Here is a 7,245-nt window from a genome sequence, read left to right as displayed (position 1 = left end):
CTCCTGTTGAGCAGGGACTTTTGTGGGAGGTTGTTGTGGCTCCAGGTTTCTTACAGGGCAAGCCCAAGCATGAGGAAGACAATACAAATAAAGGCAATGAGGAGAGGGCAGCAGTGCTTCAGTATTTGTAGGAATGTTGGTATTCAGCTCAACTGAACTGAATAGAGCTGACACACCAAAAAAAACTGTGAATAAGAGCTATACAGTTTCGTTCTGCATGACTGGTATCTTGAAATGGATAATAATCTCTCTCACACACCACACGTGTTTGTGACCCTGTATTTGGCAGGGACTGGACACAGTGTTCTTGCAGATCTCCTAGCCTGAGAATTAATTGTTCTGTACATAGAAATTTCTGAACCATACAGATATGGGGGACCTATCTCTTGAAATCCAGATTGCCAATGGATGCTAAAGGTGGACCTACAGTTTTGCCTTCACTTCACAAAGATCATGGTGATTCAGGGAAGTTGGCCTAAAATATAGTTAAAACTAATAGTTCACAGTCAGAGAGCTAAAAGCTTAGGAAATTTATCTTAAAAAGAGTGTCAGAAATTATATGTTGCTTAAGTAGGTACTCTCCTGAAGCCCTTCAGACTGAACAAGAGTATATTCCTTTTAATTTGACCTAATAACTGGACAGTTTCCAGTCATGCTCACACTCACAGCTCCTTTATTCCTTTATTCCCTATCCCTATACTGGGATTTTGCCAATATTCCTGGCCATTGGTATGAGAAAAGGAGTGTTTTCTTCCAGCAGGAATCTGCAGCACAGCCATCCCAGCACTCCATCCTTGAGGGCTCCCACATAGCAGAGGGAACGGCAGAGAAGGCAGATGCCTTCTCCTGCATCACCCGCAACCGAAGACCTGGCTTTTAATGACATTGGGGGAAAGATGGAACAACACTATTGTATTGTTAGCATATTTCTTTCTTACATAAAGACGTAAGTAAACTGGCAATCCCCAAAAATTCCCCCTGCACAGAAAGAAAGATCACATTTTAACAGAGGTGGGACAGCAAGCTGCTAAGTTGTAGGTACCTATTAAAAAAAATATAAATGTTGCACAGAATGGTACAGGTCTAAAACTCACTAATTGTTCAAAAAATGACAGCCAGAAACATCTGTGGCAATATTTTATCACAGCCAAGAGAACAAGGGAGTGATATGGATGAGCATGGGAAGACATGAGGGCTGGCTACACACAGCATAACATTACCCAAGATCAACCAGTGTGTGGTGGAAATAGTCCCTTTGTCCTGGAGCAAATGGGAAAACCTGCGCATTGCTGAAGATTGTGTCCTGAAATAGCTTGGCCACAGGAGGGCCACAACGTGCGTTTTTTGGGGGAAGACAAAAGACCTGAAGACTCAAGGACATAGGGAAGTAGGAAGCAGAGTAGAAGGACAATAGAATGGTGAGACAGCCCTAGACTTGAACTGCTGTGAGCTTTCACGAACATGCTCCTCACACCATATGACGAAAAATCAGAGAAAGGAGCTTGCTTGCTTCCACATGCTTGCTCTTCCTCCCTCACCCCTCAAGAATTTTCTCTTAAAACAGCAGCAACATCTTGAATGTATCAAGGTGTGCCCTCCACATGGGAAGCCACATAGCTGGACATGTGTTGTCTTACATTACACAACCGAAAGTGTCAAACTTTCATAACAGCACAGTCCTTTCCTCCCACACCCAGGAAATCAGGACTGCCCAGAAGCTGTCCGTAAGAATGCATGTGGTGAAATTGAGTCTAGACCCAAAAGAGAGAGACAGGTTTTCCTCCAGAAGATCCATCAGACAGCCTCTGCCTTTCATCTTACTCCTGAGAGGACATGCTTGCTCGGGAGCCTCAGCTGTTTCCTGCCACCACCACTCCTCTGTCCGAGCTCCAAAGCCCCTTCAGAGTAGCTTCCAGAAGAGAAAGTTACACAGGCTACATCCACCCAAATAAGTTTCCTGATGGGCAAAGGTGGAGAATGTAAACTACAGGCAGGATCTCAGTGGATCATCCCTCTTCCTGGATTACAGCTCCTGGGTCCATTTCCCACATGAGGTGCTTTGGTTTTCACGCTGATAAAAGAGCACTATTTCCGAGGAGAAGCTGCTGGCCAAGCCCAGCATGGTAGGACTAAACCATCTCCCTGGAGCTACCCTCTAGCAGCTCTCACTGATGTTACCAGCACAGAACAGACCTGGGTTGTCTGTTCTTTCCCTTTCCCTCACAACACAATGATGGAAGAAACCAGGAAGAACACTGATCAACAGTGAAAACAAACAGAGGAAAACAAGTGCTCATTTGACGTACCCACTGGCAAAATGTTGATGTATGGCCATTCTGGCCTGGCTGGGCATGATGATGAAAGGCAAGCAGGAAAGCAGCACCAGCTATGGCTAAACAGCTGCTTCTTGCCTTGGAGTGAGAGGTCATCAGCAGGCTGTCAGCTCTGCCAGCATACACCCACGAAAGCAGAAGGCATCGCCCTACCTCTGGTGTGATCTGAGAAGATGCTGGCTGGAGGGCAGGGCATCCTAAGGGCTGCTGGCAGGAGCTGCCTGTGCCCCTTCCCCATCCAAAGGACCCCAGCATGTGGTGGAGGAGGAAGAGTACTGGTCTGTCATCTGTGCAAACACTCACCACGTTTTCTGAGGATGATGTAGTCAAGAATGGGCTATTTCCTGAGGATTCAGTAATGATGAAAGAAGCTACTGGCAAGGAACTTGGTCACAGGTCTAGGAATTACCTGTGCTAAAGGAAGTTGCTTTTATACAATCTGATCAAGGATGACAATTTGTTTATGACTTAAAGAAAGTTGTCTTACCCATGTTGTTACTTTAATCTTAACTGAAAGCTTTATTTCTTCATGCAGTTAAAAACTTTGTAGTGCAATCCTATCAGTGGTCCCATGGATAGGATGGAATGCTTCGTGTTACTTGCTTAAGATGCTCTTCCTCACAAATGAGGAGGCAGTGAGCTGCAGTTGATGGCAGAATGAGTGGCCAGCAGCAAGGAGTCCTTAAAAGAGAACACAAAAAGCTCTTGCACCTAACTAGGATCCAATAAAAGAAATTGTTGCCTTTGTTGCATCCTGCAACCAGTCACACTACAAAGTCCATATGATTTCATCTGAAAAAAATAATCTCGCAACCACTCACACTACAAAGTCCATATGATTTCATCTAAAAAAAAAAAATAATCTCCTAACATTTGGTTTTCTTTTTCCAGGAAAGTAATGCAGATTTTTAATTCATGCATACTTTTTCATCACCAAAAAACCCAATATTGCACCTTCTTTTGGTTCATTAGACAGAAGTTATAGAGCCAAAACCAACAATAAGGAAAAAGAAAATAAACATTTCTTTCACCAGGAGGCTTGCATGGTTGAAAGGCATCATGTGCAATGAAATCAAACGACCCAACTTACAGTCTTAGATCTGAGATTGGAAGCATTCCCTGGAATGACAACCCCTCTACACCAGAAAGCCAGCAGAGCACAGCTAGGACAGAAGGGATACACAGGAGATACCTAAGCTTTGCATACAAACAGAATTGTGAGGAGTTATTGGTATAGCTTCTGGCATAGTGATGGTACCATCAAGGAAAGCAGTTCCAGGAGGACTGGTAGATACCAAGGACCTTCAGCAAAGTAGCAAATCAACATTTGATATGCACAAAAACTATACACACTAAAGCTCTAGTGACAAAGGTTGCTGCAGACAGAGACATGAAGTTAAGACTGGAAAAGTGGGCACAACAGAGAAGATCCTCTTGTGAATATACGCAAATACTTTAATTCCTTATAGGGCTTTATTTCTAATATATACGTATTTGCTGTCCTTATGAAGAATTTTTCAGCTCTGGGAGCAGCTGTCTCCTGGAGCTGAAAAATATTTTCCTTCCTCTAAATCTCACAGGAGTTAGAAGAAGGGAATTTATTCAAAGCCTGTACCTGAGATTATCACATATATCCTGCTTGTTTACTTCTTGAAACTAAGGTGTCTACATTTAGAATGAGAACATTTTCTTCCTATGAAGCTGCCAAAGAAATTCAATGCATCTTTCCACAATGAACTCTGAAAACTACCATGTAAATTTAGCCACCCTATGAGAAGTACAAAATGCCAAGAAAAAAATACTACAGAAGCATCCAAAATGGAGATCTAGCACCTCTTTCCTCCCTTTATGGGGGTTTAATATTTAGTCCAAACTTGCCATGAAAATTCTGATTAGTGATCTTTAAAGCTCAATACCACTGCAGATTCAGCCTGTAACTGAAACTTAAAAACCAAGCCTAGCAATCTGTCTCCAAGCAAGCAATACCAAGGAAGAGGTAGAAGATACCAAGGAAAAGGACAAAGCTTTGATGTAACAAAAGGGGAACTTGCTTCACAGTTCTGCTTAGCTATTTCTTTTCTCATGTTTTGAGGAGATAGGAAGGTCTGCAACCTTTTAAACTGAGACAGAATATAATCTTGCAGATTCATCATGTACTTGCAACATTCAGGCATCTAAACCAAAGGGTTCCCCCTCCCAACCCAAACCATTCTATGATTCTTGACTCTTGCTGAAGCCTTATATTAAATCATAGAATGGTTAGGGTTGGAAGGAACCTTTAAAGGTCACCTAGTCCAACCTCACTGCCATGGGCAGGGACACCTTCCACTGGACCATGTTGCTCAGAGCCCCGATCAACCTGACCATGAATGTTTCCACGGATAGGGCATCTACCACCTCTCTGCACAACCTGTGCCAGTGCCTCACCACCCTCAGCATAAAAAAAATTCAATTAAATTTGTCCTGTCACTGCAGGCCTTTGTCCAAAGCCCCTTTCCAGGTTTCTTGTAGCTTCTTTAGGCACTGGGAGCTGCTCTAAGATCTCCATGGAGAGCCTTCTCTTCTCCAGGCTGAAGAAGCCCAGCTCTCTCAGCCTATCTCCAGAGCAGAGATGCTCCAGCCCTTGCAGCATCTCTGTGGCCTCCCCTGAACTCGCTCCAGCAGCTCCATGTCATCCGTGTGCTGAGGGCTCCAGAGCTGGACTCATGACAACAACTTAGATTAATGGCATATTATGCAATACAGTCTTTTATTTTCATGAATCAGCTTAAAATGTGCTGGTCTCTGATTTTCTTCTGAGTTCCTTTTTCATTGGGAAAGGCACATGGATGAGTTATGTTTTGCTTTCATGTACTATTAGATTCTTTCATTACGTCAGGTTTATGAGGTTCCAGTAACCACTCCAGTTGAGGGAGTGGTTACTCCAGCCTCATACTGGTACAACATCTCTTTTTTTTCCTTTTGTTTTTCCTCAGGCCAAACAGTTTCCTTTCCTCTCTTTGTCCATTTGTGGAACTATCTTTTGTCCATTTTATCTGTGGAGAGTAGCTGAAGCCTAAGGAATCAGAGAAGACTTCCCATCAATTTACTTGTGTTGGTTTATCCCAAAGCACTGAGCTGATACATGCATCAAGACATCCCAGAGGATGCTGAGCATTTTTATACTGAATGCTCACAGTGCATGTCAAACAGCCACTTACTCAAAGCATCCTCTCTCCTACTTCACCTTTGCCCCTTCTGGTTTTGAATAACTGGTGCAATTCTCCATGTTCTTAGAACTCCAGCACAGATAAAAATATAAAACTCTGCTTATATCTCTCCCAAGTTAATTATTACACTGCACAGCCAAGTCAGTGCAACGCTGTGTCAGGCAAAGTGGGACAAACACCCATTCCTGCATGGTTTCCTAATCTCAGCTTTACCAATTTGTTTTCCATGATGAAAGATTTCTCTACAAAGGAGGAAACTGTCTATACCCACGTATTTACCCACATTATTCTACAGTCCTTGTAAGCAACCTCACAGTTTTATATGATGTGGCAAGATTATTTTTTCATGACAGAGACTAGAAGCATAGATAACAAATTAAACCTCTCATCATTTGTCCTAGGTGATTCTTAAATATGCAGGAACGTAGGAAAATGTTTATTTCCATGGAACTCAGATAATGAATTATATAAATCTCTAATAAAATCTGATTTTGTCCTGCAGTAATCAGTGACAAGCAAATCAAGACAAATGGGTGCACATAAAAGCAACCCCGTCTCCATCTCCTTTGTTGTCATTATTGGTACAGAGATGTACTAATTCTGAGATGTATTCCAGTCTCTTAGTCTGGAATAAAAATGTCTATATGCAGATTTATTTTGATTTGTAATTAATTGCAAAAGTTCTCTTTTCCCATGCAGAAAAGAAACAAGAAGACAAGGAATCTCGTGCCTGCAACTACAACTCCAGTGTAGTTGCAGGGACATTCACTCCCAAGGGTTTGCCTGTATAAATACCTTGGCATTCAAAACTGCTTTGGTAACTTTCACGGAGAACTGCAAGAGAATCTAGGCTTGCCAAAGTAGATGATCAAGCATCTGCATATGTTGACTGCTGTGAGTACCCTTATGTAAAAAGCCTTCTCATAGACCAGCATCCAAATTACTTCTTTATCAAGTATTGTTATGAAAGGTCTCAAAATTTCTCTAGAGAACTGCCCTGAAGAAGGCAGAACTTTGGTAAGAGGGTTTTTTTACGTTATTTTTCCAATATGGTGAGATGGAGTAGTACTGGAACAAGGACTAACCAGTTATTCAGCACTTTGGCCTGATGAATGTTGAACATATCCTATATAAATGAGATATACCCACTGCAAAGTCTGAGGCTAATCGTAAAAAATTAAAGTGGGGATTCTGCAGCAGGCTCAAGAGACAACAGGACATACTCAGTGAAAAATGTGAAGGGGTCCTACAAGGATGCCAGAAAGAGGTTCTTCATCAGGGGCTGTAGTGATAGGACAAGGGGTAATGGGTTTAAACTGAAACAGGAGAAGTTCAGGTTAGATAGAAGGAAGAAGTTCTTTACTGTGAGGGTGGTGAGGCACTGGCACAGGCTGCCCAAAGAAGTGGTGAATGCTCCATCCCTGGCAGTGTTCAAGGCCAGGTTGGACAGAGCCTTGGGAGACATGATCTAGTGTGAGGCATCCCTGCCCATGGCAGGGGGGTGGAACTGGATAATCTTAGGGTCCTTTCCAACCCAAACCATTCTATGATTCTATGAATCAGACAACTGCTAGTGAGATGAAGACACTACATGAACACTCATTTTATGATGAGTTGACTACATAATTATAAATGGAGTATTACAAAGAAGGCAGCCCTGAGCACCTCGGTAGACTTGTGACAAACATCGCCTTTGAAAATAC

The sequence above is a fragment of the Lathamus discolor genome, chromosome 1 (genome assembly GCF_037157495.1).
Source record: "Lathamus discolor isolate bLatDis1 chromosome 1, bLatDis1.hap1, whole genome shotgun sequence".
Taxonomy (NCBI): domain Eukaryota; kingdom Metazoa; phylum Chordata; class Aves; order Psittaciformes; family Psittacidae; genus Lathamus; species Lathamus discolor.
Note: the sequence above shows the minus strand (reverse complement) of the source record.